At 44.8% G+C, this 23,526-nt stretch overlaps 1 long non-coding RNA gene across 2 annotated transcripts in view; it reads left to right on the forward strand.

Annotated features, from left to right (window-relative positions):
• LOC110262153 overlaps positions 1–23,526 on the forward strand; it is a 253,923-nt gene that overhangs the window by 171,715 nt on the left and 58,682 nt on the right. For both annotated transcript variants that reach the window (XR_002346780.1, XR_002346779.1), the window contains one exon: positions 1,093–1,188. This is a non-coding gene — a long non-coding RNA (uncharacterized LOC110262153). The remainder of the gene's footprint in view (positions 1–1,092; positions 1,189–23,526) is intronic.

Here is a 23,526-nt window from a genome sequence, read left to right on the forward strand (position 1 = left end):
CTGTTGAGTCACGGGGAGAGAGCACAATGGGGTGACAGAACTCTCTCCTCCTCAAAGTCCCGTCCAAGGAAGCGGGAGCCTCAGCCACGGGAATTCCGATCCGATTGATTCCCAAGGACATGTCTGTTGTGGAACTAGATTCGTTGACAAACTGTCACCAGGAGAGGTCATTAAACCGCATCTAAGGATGAATAGGCTGATCCCATGGTCACCAACCTCCTTCTGGGTCCGGGCTAACTGCCCCATGGGTCAGTCTAAGGCGAGACAGAGGTGAGTAGGGTTCCACTGTGGTTCACGGGGCAGGTGAACCTGTGCTGGAAAGGAATGCTCTGGGGACTCCAGTTTCATACAGGAGTGTTATTCCTCCCCTACCTCGGAGGCAGACCTGGGTCTGCTCTTGGAATAGTGAAGAAATTAGGCTCTTTGGAGGCGGCAGCTGACTGTTCCCTGCAGATAACACACTAACTCGATGTGCTCTGAATAAGTTGGATTTGTCTTTGAAAGTCTATACCCATGTAACTTGAGTCTTTTTGGATGGATCCATCCTTTACATTATAGGCTTGAAATTCACCTGGCTGGCTTTTACTGAACTCGTGAATGAAAGGCATTTTTAAGTATTGTTTATGTACAGGTTGTCATATTCTAATGGATTTTCTCTTTCCCCTCTCTCTCTTTGTTTGTAAGGAGCAATTTAGAGCAAACAGCATATCAGAGTGATAGGTGAGGCGCCAGTTAAGCTGGGCTTGAATTCTTGATCTGCCCTTGGGTAGCTGTGTGACTTGGGAAGGCTGCTTTCCTGCTCTGTGCTTCAACCTCCTGATTGGTTGTTGGGGACTGGTGTGGAAAGTGCTCAGAATGGCGCCTGGCACATGAAAGCACTCAGTAAAGCCACTATTAGTATAGAAAAAAAGGCACCGGGATAATCATTCATATTGCAGCCATTTCTCCTGTGCTCCAGAAGCTTTGCTTGAGGGGTCTTGTATGCCTTTTAAATGCTGTAATAAATAAAAACTCCATACTTCCATCCCAAATAGATTTTCAATGTCTCTTATGATGAAAAGCAGTAAAATAGATTTCTTAATACATCCCCAGGTTGGAGAGTCAGGTCTTACTGAAGGGCTGGAGCAGTGGTGTCTGTGATTGTCAGTTACCAGCAGCTGGGAGGACTCTGGCAAATGTGCAGACGTGGTAAGTTTGTGGCACGCGACATCGTTTTCCCTCTCCAACTCTCCCCAATTGCATTTTTAAAAGTAATGCCGTTAATTTTCATGAGCATTTTAAGCCCAAATTAGATCTTATATTGTAAACACTGCAGAAGCTGAGAAAGATCTTGTTAACAAAAGCAAATTACCAAACTCCCAGAAATCTGAATCAGACCCACTGAATTCAGACTTCGACTAAGTACATGCCCACGGAATTCATCTCGGTTCGTTTCTGCAGGATTAAAGTAAATGCAGGCGCTCTAAGCTGCCAGCAGATCTGTGACCACGGCGTCTAATTGCAGCGCCTTTAAACCTTGAGCAGGTCAATGGAGGCACGATGATCTCAGGGATAATTTGTCTTTTATGTATTTCTCTGGTGTGATATATAATCCCTTGCTGAAAAGGGCCCTTGTGAGTGTCAGTCTCTGTTCCTAACTGTAATAGAATCAAGAACTGGTAAATAGGTGGCTCTTTTTTATTTTTATTTTTAATTTTTAAAGAATTTGTGCTGTGGCCACTGGGTTGTGAATAGGTGATTCTTTATATGTTCCTCTTTGGTCCTGTATAACGTGGCCAAGGGAAGGGCCCACATCTGTTAAGGTGGCAGTGGGAGTGTTCCACCTGTAAATGATTCTGGATTTGCTTTATGCTGTAACCGGGCTCAACTGCATGTGCAGACTCTCCTGAACTCTTGCTCCACTATAATGCCATCTGGAATAACCAGAGAGCTGTTTTCTTCCACTTTGCATCTTAAGTCCTACTTTGCTCACTCCTGAGAGAGATAAGCACTTCAGATGGGGTAGAGGAAAGAGATCTGAAGAAGTAATCATGCTGTCTTGAGATGCAGGAGCCAGAGAGAGTGAAGAATGGATTTTCTCTGTGTCTGAACATAGTAGAAGCCCTCAGCTAAAGTGCGGATGGTCAGGAGGTCAGCAGGGGTTGATATGAAAACACAGAGCAGAGCAGGTAGGGAGCACAACCCTGCTCTAAAAATTTCAGGTGAGTGTGTGTTAAGAGCAGACAGGGCTTTAGCCCTTCTGACTGTGCCTGCCCTCTGCCCCTCTCTGTCCTCAGCTGAGGCTGTTTGCAGACCTAGTCACTGAGGGATTGGGATACTTCCAGCAGAAAGAGCCTGGGCAGCCTTAGTGCCATGGTTGGTGTCGTTTAGGGAAAAGTCTCTCCTTAAGCCAGGCATCTCCCCCTCTTGCCTGCCCAGTTTTGGGGCTGTATCAGGGTACATCTGGGCTGCACTAGAGCAGAACCAGGCAGAATGAGCCCCTCTACACCCTTGTGGATGAATGTGAGCCTGTCTGTCCCAGCTCCTTCCTCCCAGTGGGTAGGATGTATTCTCCGGACCTCAGCTGCCCTCTCCCCTCAGCATCCTTTCTGTCTCTTAAGGCTGCGCTGCACAAATGCCTCCTCCTGTTCTGAAATCCATTTGCCTCCACTCTCTCTTCCTGACCTCCCTCCTTCCAGATTCCTTTCTTTTCTAATCATTGCATAACACAGATAGATAGATTGCCCACATGTAAGCCATTACGTAAGTAAAGATGAGCATCTGCTGACAAGGTCAGCAACTGTGGAGAAATTAACGGGCAAAGCTTCAAGGAGGAGGTGGACCTTGAGTTTTTTTCAATAAAGTAGGAGTGGGGTTGGCTGACGGAACGAGGAAGAATACTCTGTGTTGATGAAGATGGTCCGGGGTTAGAGTCCCAGAGGCCTAGGGGCTGTGTCCTGGCGTCCACAGCCATTTAGGTCTGTGGCTTTGGAAAAGTCACTCCAGCTCTCTGAGACTAAGGCGTCTGTCCTGTAAGATGGGTAGAATCATATCTGCTTCCACCGTTGTGGGAGGGACAACAGGGTGAACAAGTGTGTCATTAGGACTATATTATGAAGGGGTGGACTGGGCATTTGGAGTGGCATATGCACACTGAGGTCTATGGAATGACTGGCCAATGGGGACCTGCTGTGTAGCACAGAGAACTCTACCCCATAGTCCGTGACAGTCTATGTGGGGAAAGAATCTGAAAGAGAATGGATGTGTTTACATGTATAACCGAATCATCTCGTTGTACAGCAGAAATGATCACAAGACTGTAAATCAACTATACGTCAATACAACTTTAAAAAATGAAAATAAAATGAAACTGTTATAAGCCACAAAGGATGCAAACAGAATAATGGCGTCAGTGGTGTCCACAGAGTGAAAGGTTCCTGAGGATGTGGGAATGTCGTCATAGCACCTGGCACAGGGTAAAACGAACTCTTCGTAGTGGATTTTCCACAAAGAACATTTGCATGAGGACAGGAGAATTAGGGAGGGTTGGGGTTAGAAAAGCAAATCTGGTAGCAAGACAGATTATCCTGTTCCTATCCTGCTCTTCCTGCTATCCCATCACATCCTTTTTTTTTCTAATAAGTTATGTTCACATATAAGTTTCAGGAGGTTGCAGAGGAATTTGCTCTGGAATTTGCTGGCTTTCCTCGTGCCCTTGGCGGGAACACCCTTCTAGCCCCTCAGGCCCTCCATCCACCATTGCGATGAGGTGGAGATGGTGCTGGTCAAACACCTCAACCTTGGAAAGAACGCAGCCCGTGCAGTGGAAATATTAACAATATGGTTCCTGAGCTTTGGATTCATGGAGTGTTTCCCCTCAGGTGCTTGGAGGAGAGGCCGTCTTAGGGTTTGTCATTCTTGTCTCTTGAGAGAGAAATGGTAACACAAAGGCATTGAAGGCATTTGCTGGAAATTTCACGGCTGGAATCAGCAAGGCCTTTCAGGTGGGTCCTTGCGGCCAGTTCAGGACGTGCACCGCCCGGCTGCTTGCTTGCTGGGTATTTAGCTGCCCCCTCCTTCTCCTCCCGCTGCTTCCTCATCATCCTTCCAGGCTCAGGCAGCCTGAGCCCTGGAGGTCCTGCCTGGGCTTGTCAGCTCCCCCAGGGTCACACAGGGTGGCGCTCTCTTCTTCTGGCAGTCAGAGGCTTAAAACCAGATGGAGAGATTTCCTTGGCAGGTACAGCTTCTTAATTGTGAAATTAACTAAATATAAAGAGGCCAGGGATCAGATATTTTAAAAGACCATCTCTGGTTTAGCCCAGGCCATAAACAAGGATGATGTATTGTTCAAAAAGGAGGGAAAATGTGTTTTTTGGAAGGTTCAGGGGAACCTGAGTAGGAAGGGTGAATGTCCAGGATTTTCCACCAGATTTTCTTTTTCTTTTTTTGTTTTTTAAAACTTTTTTTTTTTTGGCCACACTTGTGGCATATAGAAGTTCCCAAGCCACAGTGTGACAACACCAAATCCTTAACTTCTAGGCCACCAGGGAACTCCTTAAACCATTTCTTAAATTGAAGTATAGTTAATTTACAATGCTGTGTTAGTTTCAGGTGTACCCAAAGTGATTTAGTTACATACACAGACACACACACACACACACATATATTCTTTTTCAGATTCTTTTCCGTTATAGGTTATGACAAGATATTGAATAGGTTTGCCTCTGCTATGCAGTAGGTCGTTTTTGTGTATCTATGCTACACGCAGTAGTGTGTATCTGTTAATCCCAAACTCCTAATTTATTCCCCCACCCCCATGATCCTCTTTCGTAACCACAAGTTTGTGTTCTATGTCTGTGAGTATTTCTGTTTTCCACTGGATTTCCTGAGAGACCTTGTCCAAGGTGGGTGAGTTCCTTGGTCAAAAATGGGTGTGGCAAATGCCAAAAGCCCCGTTCAGAGTGCATGGAACCTCGGAGCCTCTGGTGAGAGGTGGAGGCACGGATCAAAGGCTCACTCAGGGGATGATTATTATTTTTGCATTTGGTTAAAAATTGACAAACTAATTGCTGAGCCCATTGTCAGAAAATGGGCAACCCATTAGAGGTGATTGTAAGCAATTGCTCCCTATTATTCCTAATGAGATGGACATGGCCTCCTCTTCTGTAAAAGGGAGGGTTCTCCCTCTCTGGCTGGAGCTGGAGAGTGTCTGCTGCACCAGACCTGCTGACCTCTTCCCCAGCTGAGCCCCGAGAGGGAAGATGTGTGTGTCCGATGACTCCGGTGAGCCCTTTACTGCCTCTTCTTTTCCATCTTCTCTTCCTTCCAAACACTCTTCTTACTCCCAGCCGGCTCTAAAGACACCGTTCATCTAAAAACAGAGAAAACAAAATTGGATAGAGGAACAAAACCCCAAACTCGTTGGGAAGCAAAACTTTATTGAAAGCTAAATCTAGGAGTTTAATATGTCAAGGGGCTCGGGAAAGATCCAACCCTTCTTTAAAAAACGCTTAGAGCATTTCCCACTTTGAAACATCAGTCCTTGTGTGTCTGTGGAGTGTCCAGGATCTTGGTTACAAAAGGGAAAGGTATCTGGTAGCCCGTCACGTGGGGGGCATTACATCCTGGTTTATTGTCCCCCAGCTGGCCTAGAAAGAGTCACACTTAGGAGTCCAGCGGGGTTTCCCAGGTCAAGCCAGACCCCTGGTCCCCCTGGTCTCCCCTCTTGGTGAGGGCGTGGCCATCATATCCCCACCAGTGGGGTGGTGGGGGCAAGGGGGGGAAGGGAGGTACCTGTGCTCTGGGACACCTTCCCTCCCACCCATCCCTTCCATGGTTTTCTATGGCCCGGGCTCTCTTCTGCTTTTAACCCCAGAAGGAGTTCAGGTTCATCTTGCAGATATGCAGATAGGGAAGTCCATTTTAGTGGGGCCGTCTCACTCATTTAAAAAATTTGTTTTCTGCAGACTCACAGATGGAAAACAAAGGTATGATTACCAAAGGGGAAAGGCAGGGAGGGCGAGGGGCAAATCTGGAGTATGTGATTAGCAGATGCAAGGTACTGTATATAAAATAGATAGCCAACAAGGACCTACACAGGGAGTGATATTCAAATACTGTAATAACCTACAATAGAAAATAATTGGGAAAAGATTACATATATGTATATGTATAACTGAACCACTTTGCTGTACACCTGAAACTAACACAATGTTATAAATCAACTATACTTCAATAAGGCAAAGAAATACTTAAACAAAAATCTGTTTCTGGGTCAGTTGCTTGTTCTTTGTTAGTTAGGAAGATTAGAGGAAGATAAAATCACCACAAGGCCGCCAAGTCAGTTTACAAGAGCAGATTTTGGGATTATGTCCTCTGGGATGAATCCTTAATAATTTTTACTTTTAAAAATAAAACATTCAATGTTGGAGTTCCCTGGTGGTGCAGTAGGGGGACCCAGTGTTGTCACTGCAGTGGCTTGGATTGCTGCTAGGGTGTGGGTTTGATCCCTGGCCCAGGAACTTCTGCATGCCCAAAACAAAACGAAACATTCAATGGTAATTCATGTTTTTGGTGGTGGTTGGCCCCTGTAACTACAAAGTTTGTATTAGATTCTAGTCATGCCCAGGAATATAACCAACTTTGAATTTTGGCCACTGCTGTCTTGTCAATTTTTGAAACTTAGAGAGTGGCAGTAATAATTCCTTCCAAAAAGGACATAGAGACTCTATTCTTCTTGCTGCTGAAACAAATAACCCCAAATTATCAGCTTGAAAAAAATCCTGAATTTATAATTCTATAGCTCTGGAGGTCTGAAGTCCAAAATGGGTCTCCCGGGGCAGAAGTTGAGCGTCAGCAGGGCAGTGTTCCTGGAGGCCACCTTGGATGGGGACCTCTTCCATCTTCAGAGCCAGCAAGCACATCCTCCTCCCGCTGCTTCCACCATGGCAGCTCCTTCTCTGAACAACTCCCTGCCTCCTGCTTCGAGGGACCCTTGTGTTTACGAGGAATCCACAGAGAATCCAGGATAATCTTCCCAACTCAAGGTCCTTGACTTAATCACATCTGCAAAGTCCTTTTTACCACGTTAAGATGACATAGTTGGAGATTCCAGGGATCAGGATGTGGATATTTGGGGGTGGGTATTACTCTGCCTACTGATGGAACAAAAGGCCAAAGCAGACAGAAAATCTGTTTTTATAAGTAGGCAATATCAACACATTTTTAGGTTCCTTTATCCCCGCCTCTTTGCTTGAAACAGTTGTTTTCAGCCTCATATAGGCTTGAAAATGGCAAAAACATTAATGGCATTTCTGTTTGACTGTGTTCTTTGTGATTTATTTCATGTGTATGGAAGTATAGTAGTTTTGAAGGATGAAAAATTTACTTTCTAATCTTCTTTTAAAGGTCAAGTGGCAAAGAGAACTAGTTTTAAATGCAAGTTACCCACATGGAGCAATTAAGGGGAGATATAAAGCAGTATGGATTGTAGGATGTGACAGAGGCCAGATACAAATGGAGAATTGACAAAGACATTAGCTGATTTAGGAAAATTCAAATCCTACCTCTGGGAGAATACTTGGATTCATATATATTTATCGTAATTCTTTTTTTTTTTTTAAACTCTCTCTCTTCTAAACTGTTTTATCATTAAATTTGCAATTTGCTTCTCTTTGCAGCCAGACATAAACACTAACAGCCAACCTCTGAGGTAAATTCTTGTCCTGGGCCTCTCTTGCTGTCAGTGGGCGGTAGTGACTTAGAAACCACTTCAGCAGATGTATTGAAATTCTATATTAAGTTAAAGGATGCTCCATAATATTCGATCTCTCTCCCCAGAACAAACAGACCTGACATGGCTCCAGGATCCCTCCTCAGAATAAACCAAAAAGCTCTTTTCTTTTTTTCTTTTTTATTGCACGAAAAATTCTTTAAATTCTATAGTGCTTTGCAATTTTCACAAGTTTCATACATGTGATTTCATATAACCCCATAATAACCTGTTTCTCTCCCTGCATCCCACTCTTACCCCTCCTGCTCCCTCTCCCCGTTGGCAACCACTTACTTGTTCTCTTTATTTGTGAGGCTGCTTCTGTTTTGTTTTATTCACTAGTTTGCTGTATTTTGTGGAGTCCACATGTAAGTCGTATCATTAGTATTTGTCTTTCCTTGTCTGACTTATTTCACTAAGCACAACGCCTTCCAAGTTCCTTCATGTCGTATATATATACACATACCACATCTTCTTTATCCATTCATTTGTTGATGGATAGATGCTTAAGTTGCTTCAGTACCTTCACAATTGTAAATCATGCTGCTAGGACCATTGGGGTGCATGTATCTTGTCAGAGTAGTGTTTTTGTTTTTTCAAGGATATATGCCCAGGAGTAGAATTTCTGGGTCATATGCAATTCTACTTTTAGTCTTTTGAGAAACCTTCATACTGTTTTCCATAGTGGCTGCAAGATGTACATTCCCACCAACAGTGTACAAGGGTTTCCTTTTCTTCACATCCTCCAAAAGGCTCTTTTCTTAAAGTCATTCATGCTTTCAGACCTTCCCCCTTGGCTGTCTCTCTTGGCCATCGGCTTGACCGTTGGGCCCTTTCAAGATTTTTCCATCAGTCTGCTCTCCCAGTGGTGTGAGTGAGAAGGAGACTCCTTTTCATGGTTGGCCTCTCTGGTGAGCCCAGCCTGGTGGGACTCTCCCCAGAAAATGGCTATGAAACGTGGAGGATCTGGCTCTTTGTGCTGGTGGCTGACAGCTGGGTGAGGGGGTAGACCCTCTTTTAAGCTCATGCTGGTTCCTTGAGCAAAGATGCAGCCCTTATCAATCTCTTGATGTCCCCTCCTGTGGCTCATCAGGGAATCAAGGGGAACAATGAAATACAACGTGTTGGAACTGGTACCCACTGGAGTGCTGCAGCCTGCATGGAGATGGTCTGACTGGGCTGGCACCTGGCTTGCAGGACTCGCTCCTCATCTAGGCCTAGACCTGGGCCTGATGACAATGATAAGTGGCCACAAAGTGATGACAGAGAGAGGCTGAGAAGTGGGGCTCAGGGAGCAGAGTGGGAAGTGGGAGGGAGCACCAGGGGCAGCCATGAAGTTTAGGGGAGTGCTAGTTGCTTGGCTTTTTTTTTTTTTTTCTTTTTCTGTTTCCTTTTTCTTCTTCTTTTGTTTGGTTATCAGGTCTTTCTCTATGAGAGCAGAGAGCTGTGTGGTACCCTCAAGGCTGTCTTACCTTCTGATTGAGTAAATGTTTCTGCTTAATGAATCATTTCATGCTACTTACTGATGGGGCTTTTTGAAAGAATGGCTTTGGGGTAAGAAGTACAGTTAGAAATGATCACCAGCAACAACCAAATGATATTTACGATTTCAGTTGACCATTATGACTGTTTACTGGTTGGAGAGTTCCTTCCACGGTCCAGTGATATCCTTCAATTTTGTAGAAAATCAAGGAAATTTGTTAATTGATAAATAGATATTTTTGTTATTCTATAGCTTTATAGTATTTGTGAGTTGAATAGGAAAATCTTCTCAATGGAAATTAAAAATTTGTATTAAAGTTAACTCAATGGTTCTCCAAGTTTAGTCCACACATTTTACCAAAAAGCTTGGTAAAGCGCAGACTTCTAGATGCTACACCAAGATTTCCAGATTTAATAGATCTTGACTGGGCATTTTTAACAAACTCCAAAATTATTCTGATGCAGGTGGTTGGAGCCATGGTTCGAGGAAAATAGGGATCATATAACACTTGACCTTGGCTGATCATGGAAGGGGGGAATTCTCCACTCAACCCCTCCTCGCGTGTTTTCATATAATATAATTTCCTCTCAGATAACAATTGTGTTTTAATACAATGCAGGAAGGCAGCTCCTGGTAGCGCAGTGTATCACCTGCAATGTTATTTTCACTTTTCAGTCTCAGGTTTATTCCCGCTACAAAGATTGAAGGATGATCTGAAATCAAATACATTTGTCTGGAAGCTGAATGTCTGTCAGACCCAGGCATTGATTTCCTTGAGCTTGAGTTCTCAGTAAATGTCTTTCCAGTGAGAATTCCAATCAGGATTCTAAAGGTTATATGAAATAGGCCTGATTTCTGAGCTTTCTCTGGGGAGATCGCTTAATTTATAGGCAAAAAGGGGGAGAAATCCACTCCCCACCACTGCTTGTTTTGTAATCAGCACACAGTTCATATTTGAGAATAAAACGCTGTGTTGATTACTTGTGTGAACTAGGCTGAGACAGAAAATATCTCTGTGCAGAGGCTCTTTAAGGATGAAATATTTGCATTTTTGGAGGATGAAATGATAGCAAAATGAAATCTAGGCAGAACTGTAGAGATGTAGAGTTGCAGAGATGCTTGATTTCTATAGGTGCTCTTACACCGTTCTATCACGAGGGGGCAGCATTGCACTTTGGTTGGAAAATAGTCTCTGTGGCAAGCAGCCCTTTAAAGGAAAATATATCCAAGCTAGCAAAGCTAAAAACCAGAACATTAGCAAGAACCAGAAAACCAACAACACAGAACCCAAACTCTCTTTGTTATAATGTGCCATCTTTGCTTTTCCGGGTGTACAGAGTTTAATATTGTAGTATTAAGACTCTCCAGGGCATACTTTATCGGTCCATTAATACACACTTAGGGGTTGTGGATAATGCAGTGAGATTATTTTTCCCTTTTCTCACTTTTCCTTTGGCTCTCCCATCTTATATCACTGTCCTTGTCTTGTTGCCAAGCAGCTACTCCCCTACCTACTTCCCTCCAGGAAGAGGCAGACCTGGCAGCTGGCGTGCCTTGGCATCGCTGGTCATTTTGAGGTGCTGGTAGATGAGCTGACTGGAAAGCTCCTTCCCTTCTCCTTCTTGATGTGAAATCAGGCTCACAATTTGCAAGGGTCTGAGAAGCTCCTGGGGATCGCAGTCACCTTTATGCAACCACACAAACATACTTTTACAGGAGTCAAGCCATCACTTTATAGGGAATGATGTGAAATAAATAGATGCTCAAATTTTGCATTTTTATAATGACTCTTACTATTACTGGATCAAATGCGAGTGAATTAAAAACAGATCCAATCTTCGGCTTTAGGAATATCAGTTCCACCAGTCCAGGAATTGTGTCTATTTGTTGATGGTATATCCTAAGTTCTTAGAACGTGCCTGGTGTGGAAGACACTCAGTAAATTTGCTGAAGGAATGAATGAATTTAAACGCCTGTGCCATGATGGCCCTTCCCACTTTCTGGCTTTGCTTTCGAGCAATGATTCTCTTGGAGACTGAGGCCAGGCTGGGCACCGGCCTTGGCTTCCTTCCTTGTTCCAGTCTTTGCATACTTTCTGGGCTTGTGAATTACAACGGTGCAAGATTTCTTGAAGGAAAAGTTCTAAAAGTCATCCTCCCAGAATAACCATAAACCCCCAGCCATCTTTGTTTCTCTGAAATTTGCTTATAAAATTACAGCACTTACACTGTGGATTCTACCATTGGTTGGCAGGGCGGGGGTGATTCATCAAGACGAGGTTGGAAGGTAACTTTCCATTGATGCCCTTCCGTGAGGCAGTCTTTCTCTTTCCTTCCTCCTCCCCTTTTTTCTGGTGCAGGAAGCAGGCAGTTGGGAAACAACTTTGAGCAGGAGCAGAAGAATCACAGGGCAGGGAATAACAGGCACTATGAAGATTAATTACGCTCTTTGGAATCCAGCTTGACTGGGCAAGGTGAGACAGTTCAATTATTTAATCACGTTGGCGCTCCTGGCTTCTGAGGCCTTGAGTGCTGGGACAGCCCTCCCTCCCCACTTCATTCATGTGAGGAATTGCTCCTCAGCTCCCTGCTCCCAGTTGGACCCTCAGGCAGAGGGAAAGGAGCGATGGATTTTGGAAGGAGAAGTTTCCAGATCTGCCTCCTCCCGGGCTGTGTTGTGCTTATGCTGGAGCCTGGCAGGCTGCTCCCCTCTGTGTGTAGTGGATGCTTTTCCCCTCACGCACATACCTTTTTAAGGCTTGCTTTTCGCTCAAGCATGGCTACCCACTGAACTACAGGTCCGAGCATGCTGGATTAGAACACACTGGAGCAATGAGGTCACATCTTGTAGTCTTACATCTGCATTGGCCCAATGTGGTTATTAGCATTTGAAATGTGGCCATTAGAGCACTAACATTTTTTAAGTTAAATTAATTTCAAGTTCAACAGTTACCTATGGCCAGTGGCTACTGTACTGGGCTGTGAAAGACCGAGCTGCACCCACAATGCCCAGGAGAAAGGTTTCCTTTCCATGAATGATTTTTGCTTTTGTGATGGAACTGGACTGCTGCACTGTGATACAGAAGGGGCAGTTTGCACCACGGGCCCTCTATTATTTCATGTATTTTTTTTTTCATCACATCTCACCGTGCCCTCCTGTTTCTCACCATACCCATCTTGGCAACATCTCTCCTTGTTGGTGTCCAAGGAGACACAGAAAATGGTGTTTTACACATTCTGCCCTAGTTCCTTGTTCCTGATGGGGTGAAAAATCTTAATCACCATGGAAACAGCGTTCTCTCCAAACAAAATGAGAAAGGCGGGCGTGTCTTGTTCAGACCCTGGAGCCTCGCATCTCCATGGACTCTGTTATGATGGGGCCTCCGACTTAGTCATCCTGCCTGGCAGTGAAGCACTCTGTTGAGTGTAGATTTTCAAAGATGTTCAAGGATTTAATGCATCTCTCTTTTTTTTTTTTTTTTTTTTTTTGTCTTTTGTCTTTTGAGGGCCGTACCTGTGGCATATGGAGGTTCCCAGGCTAGGGGTATAATCGTAGATACAGCTGTCAGCCTACACCACAGCCACAGCAACGCTGGATTCTTAACCCACTGAACAAGGCCAGGGATTGAACCGGCAACCTCATGGTTCCCAGTCGGTTTTGTTTCCGCTACGCCACAATGGGAACGCCTAATGTATCTCTAAGGCCAGTCAACAGTTGGTCTGTCAAGATGAGCCCTTTAAAAAATGGCCTTAGTGAGACAGAATATTAACTCAGGTAGGCAGTGTAGGAACCTGGGCTCCATGGATATTGATTAACATTTGCGGCTTAAGGGCTCCAGGGAGTAACACCTCCACAGGCCTTGTTTTATTATAGGAAATGCGCATTCCCCACAGACTTTGTTTACGATAGGAAATTTGAATCTCTAGCCCACTCCTCAACTGATAAAAAAGGAATGAGAGGAATGGTGACTTAATCTAAGAAAAGGACAAAGAAACCATAAAATTTACACAGGGCATTTCCAACCCTAAAACCCTATTGGACAAGGACTGAATGGGTAACTGAGCAAGGCCAATGGGAGAAAACCACATCTTTCTGGACCCACGTTGGGGCCCCTCCCACCTTTCGGAGATGAAAATCCCTATAGGACAATAAAGAAGGAGGGGCTCTTCTCCCCCCTCCCAGCAGCCCTGGGAGCTATTTGCTTTCCTTTAATAAAGACTTTCTTACTTGCTGCCTCTATGTTCATGGAGTTCATTCTTCAACTGCCGTGAACAAGAACCTGGCTTCTGGTATCATCTTTCCGGTATCATTAGGGTCCAAGTGTCTGTGGTCTCAACTAGACCCCATAAGGAAGGGAGAGAAGGAGTTCCTGTTGTGGCTCAGTGGGTTAAGAATCCGACTAGTATCCGTGAGAATGCAGGTTCCATCCCTGGCCTCCCTCAGTGTCTAAGGATATGGTGTTGCCACAGGCTGCGGCATAGATTGCAGATTCAGCTTGGATCCAGCCTTGCTGTGGCTTTGGCACAGCCCTGGAACTTATGCTGCAGGTGTGGCCCTAAAAAAAAAAAAAGGGAGAGGACATAGAACGTTAGGAATGGAAGACGGTGGCTGAGGGCCTGCGATTCTCTCTTGTCATCCAGGGTGAGGTAGAGAGCCACAGTCAATGACATTCCCTCTCCCTGTCCTGACCATCCAGCCTGACCCTGAGGTGGTCAGCTCATTATTCTCCTGCCACCTCCACCAGGCTGGCATGAGGACTTGTGCACCTCTGGCCTGCCTGCTACAATTACACAAATAGAGAAAAGATAAAAAGCCTGTGAAACCTTTCTCTTGGTTCCTGTGGTTTACACTTGCTAGTTAAATTGAGCCTCAATGTGTGTCTCTCAGAGTGACAGAAACAGCAGCCAATCTGCTGTTGTACAAGCAAGTGTGTACAGCCTAGCTGCTAACACCCTTGAAAAATGTCCCCAGAAATGCAGCGCACAGAGAGTTCTTTAAATTAAGCTAGATTTGTAAAGAGCCCATTTACTGCCTGACTTAGCGCTAAATCCGGAGGCAGGATGGGATCTGAGGCGAGCTGCCAGTGAACAGAACACAGCTTGGGTACCAAACCGTGAGCCTGTGAGTGGCAGGGAAAGGAGGGATGTTAGAACAGAAGGCAGCCTGAAGTCTCAAAGGAAAGAACATCAAAACAGAAGGAAGCGTCTGGAGGCCAAGTACAGAGAGGTTGTCCAAGAAAGTTGGGATGCAGAGAATGAAGAGTGAGAGAGAGAATAAGAGAGGAGACTTCAGAGGAGAGAACAAGGAAGTAGAGGAAGGAAAAGAGTCAGTGTCCGCATTGCTTTCCTGCTCTGCATCCTTAAAGGGACGGGGCTGAACATCAAGTCATTTCAACAGACAACCAGACAGTAGCCGGCAGTCACCAGGCAAAACTGCTTCCCTTCCTGGGGCCTTGCTGCAAATAAACAATCAAGCAATCAAACAAATCTCATTCTGAGAGCCTTGTACTCTGTTCTTTCTCGGGTACATTTGCTTTTTTCGTAATCGAAGTATAGTTAATACACAATGCTATGTTAGTTTTAGGTGTACAGCAAAGTGATATATATATATACCTTCTTTTTCATATTATTTTCCATTATAGGTTATTAAGAGATTGAGTATAGTTCCTGTGCTATACAGTAGGTCCTTGTTTATCTATTTTATATACAGTAAAATGTATCTGTTAATCCCAAACTCCTAATTTATCTCTCTTCCTGCCCTCACTATCCCCTTTGGTAGCTATAAGTTTGTCTTCTAGATCTGTGAGTCTATTTCTGTTTCAAATAAGTTCATTTGTATCATTTTTTTTAAAGATTTCACGTATAAGTGATATATGATATTTATCTTTCTCTGTCCAACTTACTTCACTCAGGTCTGTCCATGTTGCTGCAAATGGCATTTTTTCATTCTTTTTTTTATGACAAATATTCCATTGTATTCCTGGAATGAGTGCTGTATATATGATTGGAAATAAAGGATAAAGGAACTAAAGGATGGCTTATTTTTTTCCCACCACAGTTTTTGGTCTAGTAAAGTCCTCTTAATTTTTTTATTTTTATTATTTATGGCCACACCTGCACCATGATGTATGGAAGTTCCCCAGTCAAGGATCTAACCCTTGTCTCTGCAGTGACCTGAGCTGCTGCACTTGGCTTCTTAACCCAGTGTGCCACAGCAGGAACTCTATAAAGTCTTCTTTTTCTTTTCATTTAATTACTGAAAAAAGTTCAAACTATGACCCTGTGTCAGGATAGTGCAGATGGGGAGTATATTGTGCTTAAGATCTCTTTATTTTGGCATCTGGCTTGTAGTTCCATCCATCCTCTTAGCAGGAGCCCTTCCTGGTCCCCCAGCATCCCTTGTCAGCTCCTGCCATGTGCCACATCTGGAGGGGTGGTCTCTGCCCAGGGCTGCTGCAGGACGGGGAGCTGTAAGATTAGAGTCAGACAGGTGGGTCTGGCCCACTTGGCCGCTTACTTCCTCTTTGACTGTGGTAAAAGGTCTCTCTAAGCCTCAGTTTCTTCTATGCATCCAGTGGGTGTAATTGTTATTTCTACCGAGTTGTAATTCTCAAATGAGATAGGGTATAAAAACGCTTGGCAGGGCTCTTCCCTCCTCTTATCTGGCAGAGAACCGCCTGCTCTCCACGACGCCCAGGTTTTCTCTATACTTTCTAATGGGGTCTTAGAAATAAGCCTTACCTCACCCCCCACCCCCAGGTGAAGTGGTTCCTAAGCCTAGGAGCCTTCCAATCCTCTGTTGTTATTACAACGTTGATTGTTTCAAGAAGCCCAGAGAAGTAGGCAGGTGCTCTTTGTGCCAGGCAGGGTCAGCCTGGTTACTTCAGGACCCGCGGGGTTGTGTGTGCCTGCAGTAGGAAGAACCCCAAAGAGTTCTTGGGGTCGCCTTGTGAAGGAAGCATGGTTACTTACCGGTGGAGAGGTGTTCATCCGGTGATTTCAAGGACCCATGCGTACAGTGCTCCAAGGCGCCTCATCCTTGATCCCTCCTGGGCAGGAGACGGGATGGAGAGTCTGACACCCTCGTGGGAATTCAAACATGTCAGACTCGCTGACAGACAATCATGATTCTAATGAGGGCAGACGAATTTAACGCCGTAAAAAACCTATTAGAATTGACAGTACAAATGTAAACAGGTCCCTGATGAGTAATTCGCTGGGCCTTCTTTCTCTGCTGCAGTATTTGACAGAGACCGTAACCGAACATGCAAGGCAGATGTTCCAGTCTGTTCTGACAGGACAGGATCGCGGCAGGGGCCCCTTATTTAACTAAAGATGTGGTTAGAGAAAGTGAATGCATCATGGGAATTGCAACCAGGACCTGGTCGCTGGGAATGGTCTCGTGAAACTGGCATTTTGGTCTCAATTTTTTTGGGGGGGGGAGGGTTCGATCCTGCGATGCGTAGGTATCATTGGGGATTGTTTTTTTTTTTCGTCATTTTCAAGAGATTTGAGGAGTAAAAGGAAGTCCGTAGTCAGATGTTTTGGTTTTTCCCTGAGACTCTTAGCCAGTCATGGTGAGTAATTGTAAAAATGTCTAGGGGTTTTTTCCTTTCCTTCGTAGATTTTAAGGACTTTCCATTGGGCTCGTTTATGAGTTGTTGCCTGTGATGGCAGATTGAAATTTCATCCAACAATATGCAGCTCCATTTTAAATAGAAATAATTAAACAGTAATAAATAGTAATAAGAATTAATCAACGTTCTTTCTCAAAAGACTCTGAGGACACGGCAATATCATTGTGCCAATAATGTCTTGTGAAAACAGTGGGGTTTTTTGGTTGTTGCTGTTCTCTTCTAGTGCTTCTGAATACAGATATCGGAAGGTTTTTGATCTCTACTTTAAAAGAGAGGATACTTCTAAACATTAGTCTTACAAAAAACAAAAACAAAAAAAACCTCACTTTGATTTAACAATATCAGGAATAAGTATATTCCTGAATGTATTTGAATGTTCTCTACCCAGTTTGGCTTCAAAACTGACCAAATCATTCTTCACCCTCAGCTTGTTTCAATGGAGATTCATCTAAAAGAAGCCAAAGGCTCAGCGCCTCAGTGGGGGGCCTTTTCTGTGGGCCCCGCCTCTTCAGGAGGGAGTTTGTTGCCTCTGCAATGGGTCCAGAAAGCTGTATCTGCACTCAGTGTCCTCTGTTGGTGGGTTGAATCTCTCTCTCTCTCTCACTCACACACACACACACACACACACACCATGATTATTTTTCAATGTATATGGATACTATGGGGTTCAACATCAAGAAGATTCATAGTTGTTTTTCATGATTATAGATTTTCTTAATTGAGAGCTACTGAAAAAGTAGCTTAGATAATGGGGAGTTGGGCGACATTCTTGACACAGCAAAAGAGACTTAGCTCATATATAGATATATATCTTTTTATGGCTGTACCTGCAGCATATGGAAGTTCCCAGGAGACTAGGGGTAGAATCAGAGCAGCAGCTGAGGCCTCCCCCACAGCCTCAGCAACTCTGGACCCAAGCCACATCTGCAACCTATGCTGCAGCTTGCTGAGCGAGGCCAGGGATCAAACCCACATCCTCACACACACTATGTTGGGTTCTTAACCCATTGAGCCACAACAGGAATTCCATTAGCTCATATTTTTAAATACTGAGAACCCCTATCCTAAACTAAAGTTGGATGACTAGGTAAATGTTTTGAGTCCATGCCTTTGCTTACAGCATGAATGTGTTGGTTCTTTTTAAGATTTCTGTGCTTCCGTTTCTACACTGAGAGGAAGGTGGCTTGTTGGCCAGCTGCTTCCAAGCAGAAGTGTGTGCTGAGAAGGGATGTTTGCTGTCACAATTCAGTGCATTGCCAGGGCCTCCTCAGTTGGCAGCCAAGGCCTCCATGGGCGTTTGAACTAAATATTCATTCCATTTTTGTGGTGACCAAGACCAATTTTCCATTTCTGAGGATTGCTTTCTTCTTGCCTCATTTTTACTCATGAGTTCGCTTCTGTTCTTCTGGCTCATGCCTGCTCTGCCTCTGCACACACTGATGTTCAAGACCTCATTGAAAGAACCCAGGGCTGCCTACCCAAAGCCATTCCGAAGGGCGAAGGGGGGAACTCCTCTTTCCTGAGGCACTGCTACAGGCTGGGTTTAAACCTCTTTCTTCTTAGATGCCATGATCGCCATTGTCACGGAGAAGGATGTGGGGCTTGGAGAGGGTTAATGGCATGTTGGCAGTTGCTGTAAAGTTAGTGGGGAGTTCAGGGATCAATCCCAGGTCTGGAGAATTCCACAACCTATGCTTTCCCTCCCTCTTTCCTTCCCGTCTGTATAATACGTTGGTACTTATTAACCACTTTGGATATTTGGTTGAATTTACATTTGTCATGGGTACATGAGCTTTAATCTCCACTCATAGCTTCACTTATTTTCACGAATAAATGCCAGTCTCTCATCTTTGATTTTTTTTTTTTTTAACAGCTAGGAAAATCCAAACATAGGATTTATATTTTCAGGTTTATAGCTTGGAAATCTACTAATAAACAGTTCTAAATACATGAGAGAGCAAAGTGCTTTGCTTTGTTCCTCAGGAAAGAGAGTGCTCTGGGGAATAAAAACATATTCATAATATGGACTCTTTGAACCAATGACTGACCTTTTGCTAACGACAGTCACCTGTGTTTTAATGGGACTGTCCCCAGAGATTAAAGTATGGGATGTGTTTACCCTGAGGGTCTTTCCTGTATTCCAGCATCTCCCACTCTGCCCCCTCTGTGTTGAGAGGGAGTGAGTATAATATCTAAACACACTGTCAAACCTTGCTTGTTTGTCATTTCCCCTTTGTTCTGTCTCCTGTTTCATCATTAACTCTGTCATTTTCCTATTTCTTGTCAAGACTTTGAGCCATGAGCAGTAATGGATGGCTCACAATTCTGACCTTTTCTGCTTCTCACATTCTTTGGCAGAAACACTTAAAATACTAAACAGCTGTGTTGAGAGTTCCCGTTGGTGGGAGAGCCTGAATGCTGGTCTCCTTTCCCAGGCCTCTCAGGCCTGTGTACCTGTGTGTGCCCCCCAGCCCAGCCCAGCCTGGACACTGCATCCATGTCACAGCCACCCTCTGAGCACTGAGGCCTCCTCTGTGGGCCACAATTTCCTATGCCCTGGCTTTCTTACCACTGGAGAGGGTGAAACTGGGGCTTCCTAGGACAAAATGCAATGACTGTCCAAGAGCTCCTCCCCAGTGCTGAGCTCAGTAACTCAATGAGGAACTCTTTGGAAGTCACTGCATTTTGGTACCCCAGGCACAAAATACTCACCAGATTCTGAAGACTTCTGAATGGAAAAAAATAATGCGAAACCATCTCCTTGATACATTTTTGTTGATTATGTGTTGAAATGATAATACTTTGGATACGTTGGATTAAATAAGCTCTATTATTAAAGTATTAAAGTTGAAAAAAAAAGTTTTCTGCCTTCTAGGATCACTCTTTATTTTGTCAACCAACTAAAGTGACCCGTGCCTTCCTTCTATGAACTGCAGGAGTCCAGTCACCCTTTCTAAGGACTATGCGAGGATGCACCTGTGCCTGCTGGTGTCAACCCTTTCTCTGGCTGCTGCTCTGCACTGGGCTCCCCTCCTCTCTCTCCTACTCCTGCGGCTCCAGCTGTCTGTGCTCTGGTTTGTTCCAAAGCATAAATGCCTTTTCTTCCTTCATTGTCCAAGGCCGCTATTGGGAGGTAGGGGTGAACAGGTCACAGGGATATCTTAGAAGTCATCCCAACAGAATTATAACATAGAAAAGGAAAACCTCAGTGAGATGTTGGCTATCACTGCTCCCAAAGTCTCTCCCGTCACCTGGCCAGCAGCCGTCTTCCCAGGGGTCAGCTCCCACGCATCCAGGCTTTCCCTTTCCTTCGCCACAGGCTCCTCACTAAGGAAGAACAGGGCAGAAGACACAGATAGTGTCTAGGGGGTGCCCTGGGCCCCCCAAGGGTTTGATTTTTTTTTTTTTTGTCTTTTTGCCTTTTCTAGGGCTGCTCCCGTGGCACATGGAGGTTCCCAGGCTAGGGGTCGAATTGGAGTTGTAGCCGTTGGCCTACACCAGAGCCAGAGCAACACGGGATCCGAGTTGAGTCTGCAACCTACACCATAGCTTACGGCAATGCCAGATCCTTAACCCATTGAGCAAGGCCAGGGATCAAACCCGCAACCTCATGGTTCCTAGTCGGATTTGTTAACCACTGAGCCACGATGGGAACTCCCCAAGGGCTTGATTTTAACAGCTCTGTTTTTTTTTTTTTTTTTTTTTTTTAATTGTCTTTATCTCTTTTTTCATATCCGGCTTTGGGCATTTTCCTTGCAAATTAAAAAGCAGACTACAGTGCTTTCCTCAATTAAAAAAAACAAGTTTTCCCCAAAGGCAAATCAGTTGCACCACCTAGAATGCAGAGATAGCCATAGGCAGCTTTTACGGTTGCCTTTTGCTTCATAAGTGTGAGGACAGGGTCCCTGCCTGCAACCTGAGCTTAGTAGGGGAGACCACGAGTGAACCAACTTTATAGCTGAATATTATGAGGACAGAGGTGTGCATGGACTGCTGTAGGACCACACAGGAGGGAGCATTTCAGTTCTGCCTGCTGGTCCCTGAAAGGCTTTGTAGACTGACTTGAGATAGGAATTTTCCAGGAAGATAATGGGGAAACAGCATTCCGAGCAGCTAGAACAGTATGTGAAAATCACGGAGGCATGCAAAAGCCTGGCAGGATGGAGGAACAACAAGTGTTGGTATGATGGGAGCATGAGATGGAAAGATAGGCAAGGACCACCTGGCATGCTCAGGAGTTGACAGCTCTGCCTCTATCAGCTGGGTCACCGTCAGATCTATGCTTTTTTTTTTTAGGGCCACAGGTGTGCCATATGGAAGTTCCCAGGATAAGGGTCGAATCGGAGCTGCAACCACCGGCCTACGACACAGCCACAGCAATGTGGGATCCAAGCCACATCTGTGACCCATACCACAGCTCATGGCAATGTTGGAGCCTTAACCCACTGAGCGAGGCCAGGGATTGAATATGCATTCTCATGGATACTACTCAGGTTCATTTCTGCTGAGCCATGACAGGAACTCCAGATCTATGCTTTCAAGGCTGCACTGTGGCAGTGCGGAGGATGGACTGGGGAGATGCCAGGTGGGGGTACAGATGTAGAGGCTACTAGTCACAAGGGCATGGAGAAAAGGTGTGGGCATCAGCTATGTGGCAAGTCACGTGACTTCATCTCCAATGTGGGAGAGCTGGGGCTGCCCAGCTAGTGCACTGTGCTCACCAATATGCCTAAAACGGTGTCTGAATCATCATGTAGAAGTCAACCAATAAATATGTGTTGAAAGACAGAGTGGGGGAATTGAACACTGTGTCCAAAAATGTCTGCAGCGATTGTCATTTCATGTCATACATTTCAATGTGGCTGACAAGTCTTCACTGTGCTGACATGAACAATAGGAGGTTTTGAATTAATGGAGCACTTATTTTCCACCATGTTTAAAAGATAACTTGAGGATGGTTTAATAAGGAGATAAGCCACAATGTGTGGGCAGGCTGCAGGGAATCTGCAAGCAATGGTAAAGTGCCTGGGGTCAGTTCTCATCCTCATAAGCTCCAAAGAGGAGAGGAAGCAGTGCTCCTGGAGCCTGGAAGGAGAAAGTTATGTAGGGTGGACTACCTTGACGGGCTCTGGAACCTTCAGTGGAGGTTTGCAGTCAGCTGGAAGAAGCCTAGAGAATGAATACCTTGCCATGACTCTTCTCTCCCTCTGTCTTCTAGCTGGCTTTCCTATTGGCCAAATTCCACCAGAAGCTGAAGGTCAAGGGGGCCTGTGGCCCTCCCAGCAGAAAGAGGCAGTGCCTGCCACTTCCTGTGGCTCTGCCTGTCTTCCTCGAGATCAAAAGGCACGTGGGGGGTATAGAACCCCCACCCCCACCCCGGCCTGAACTCTAGCCTGCCCTAAACTTCTGCTTCGGCTGCTGCCTCAGAGCTCCCCAGGCTTCAAATTAGACCTTGGCAATTATATGTCCGCACTCTCTGATCTCTACAAAACTGACTGACAAGCCCAGCTCAGCAGCCACAGGTGAATTTAGTTGGGTGCCTTCTTCATAGTAGCAAAGCAGAAAGACTTCCTTAAAGAAGTGAAATTTGATCGAAGACATAAAGTCTCCGACATAAGTAAGGGCTTTATTTAAAAATTTGTGCCGTGATGGAACAGAAGCCCATACTTCGGTCACCTTGAATGGGAAGGGGAGGGATGTTGGCTGCCTGTCTATCATGTTCAGGTTCTAGGTCAGGAGCTTTACAAGACTGAAGCTCTCAGGTAATTGAACTTGGGGGTCCACAGTAGTCATCACCAGTCAGTCAGTCTCAAGTCTATTGAAAACAACCTTGATAAAAGCTCCCATCTCTTTGTCGTACTTCTGTGAGACTAAAAGAATTTTGCAAAGCTTTGAAAAATTAAACCAATGTAAAACCTCTGGAGGGAGTTGTTGCCACAGCTGGCTAGAATGCGTCAACTATTAAATAACAGCACTTCACGAGGCAGCCGAGCATAGAGCATGGAGTCCCAGCGAAGCCGCAGAGAAATCTAAATGGATGGAATGCAGAAGCTCAGTAGGAGTCCGACTAGGCTAATAATATTTCATGGGTATATAAACCTGTGATTTAGCCTCAGGATTTCTGCCCTTTGTTTCCCTTCTCAACTTGGTTTTCTCCTGTACTTTGTGACAAGGAAAATAAGGTTGTCAGAAACTTTCCACCTTGTATGGTGGATTCATTGCAAGCAGCACAGGTTTTCTTTTTTCTTTTTCTTTTCTTTTTTTTTTTTACTGCCAACCACAAATAAGAGACGGTGAGGCTCAATGATACTGTTGGATTTTACATAGTTGAACTTGGCAGCCATTGGATCTGTTGAATGTCTCTTGTACCCCCCTCTTCTGGGAATTTCGTTTTTCCAAATGAAGCCAACCAAAGAGGTTTAACCTTGCTCACTTTTCTTCAATGGAATCGTCATAACAGGGGTGGATGAAATAACGTATCTCTTTGCCAGACTTTCTTACCACCCAATTCCATGGTCCAAATGGAGACGGTAACATGCAGTGCGTGGAGGGAAGCACACATCTCTTTAACAAGCTGTTACTGGGAAAAACATGCACTGACCAGATGCTGATATTAAATCGTACCCTTTCTGACTTTACTCCAGCCAAACTGAAATT

Source organism: Sus scrofa, chromosome 8 (genome assembly GCF_000003025.6).
Source record: "Sus scrofa isolate TJ Tabasco breed Duroc chromosome 8, Sscrofa11.1, whole genome shotgun sequence".
NCBI classification, from domain to species: domain Eukaryota; kingdom Metazoa; phylum Chordata; class Mammalia; order Artiodactyla; family Suidae; genus Sus; species Sus scrofa.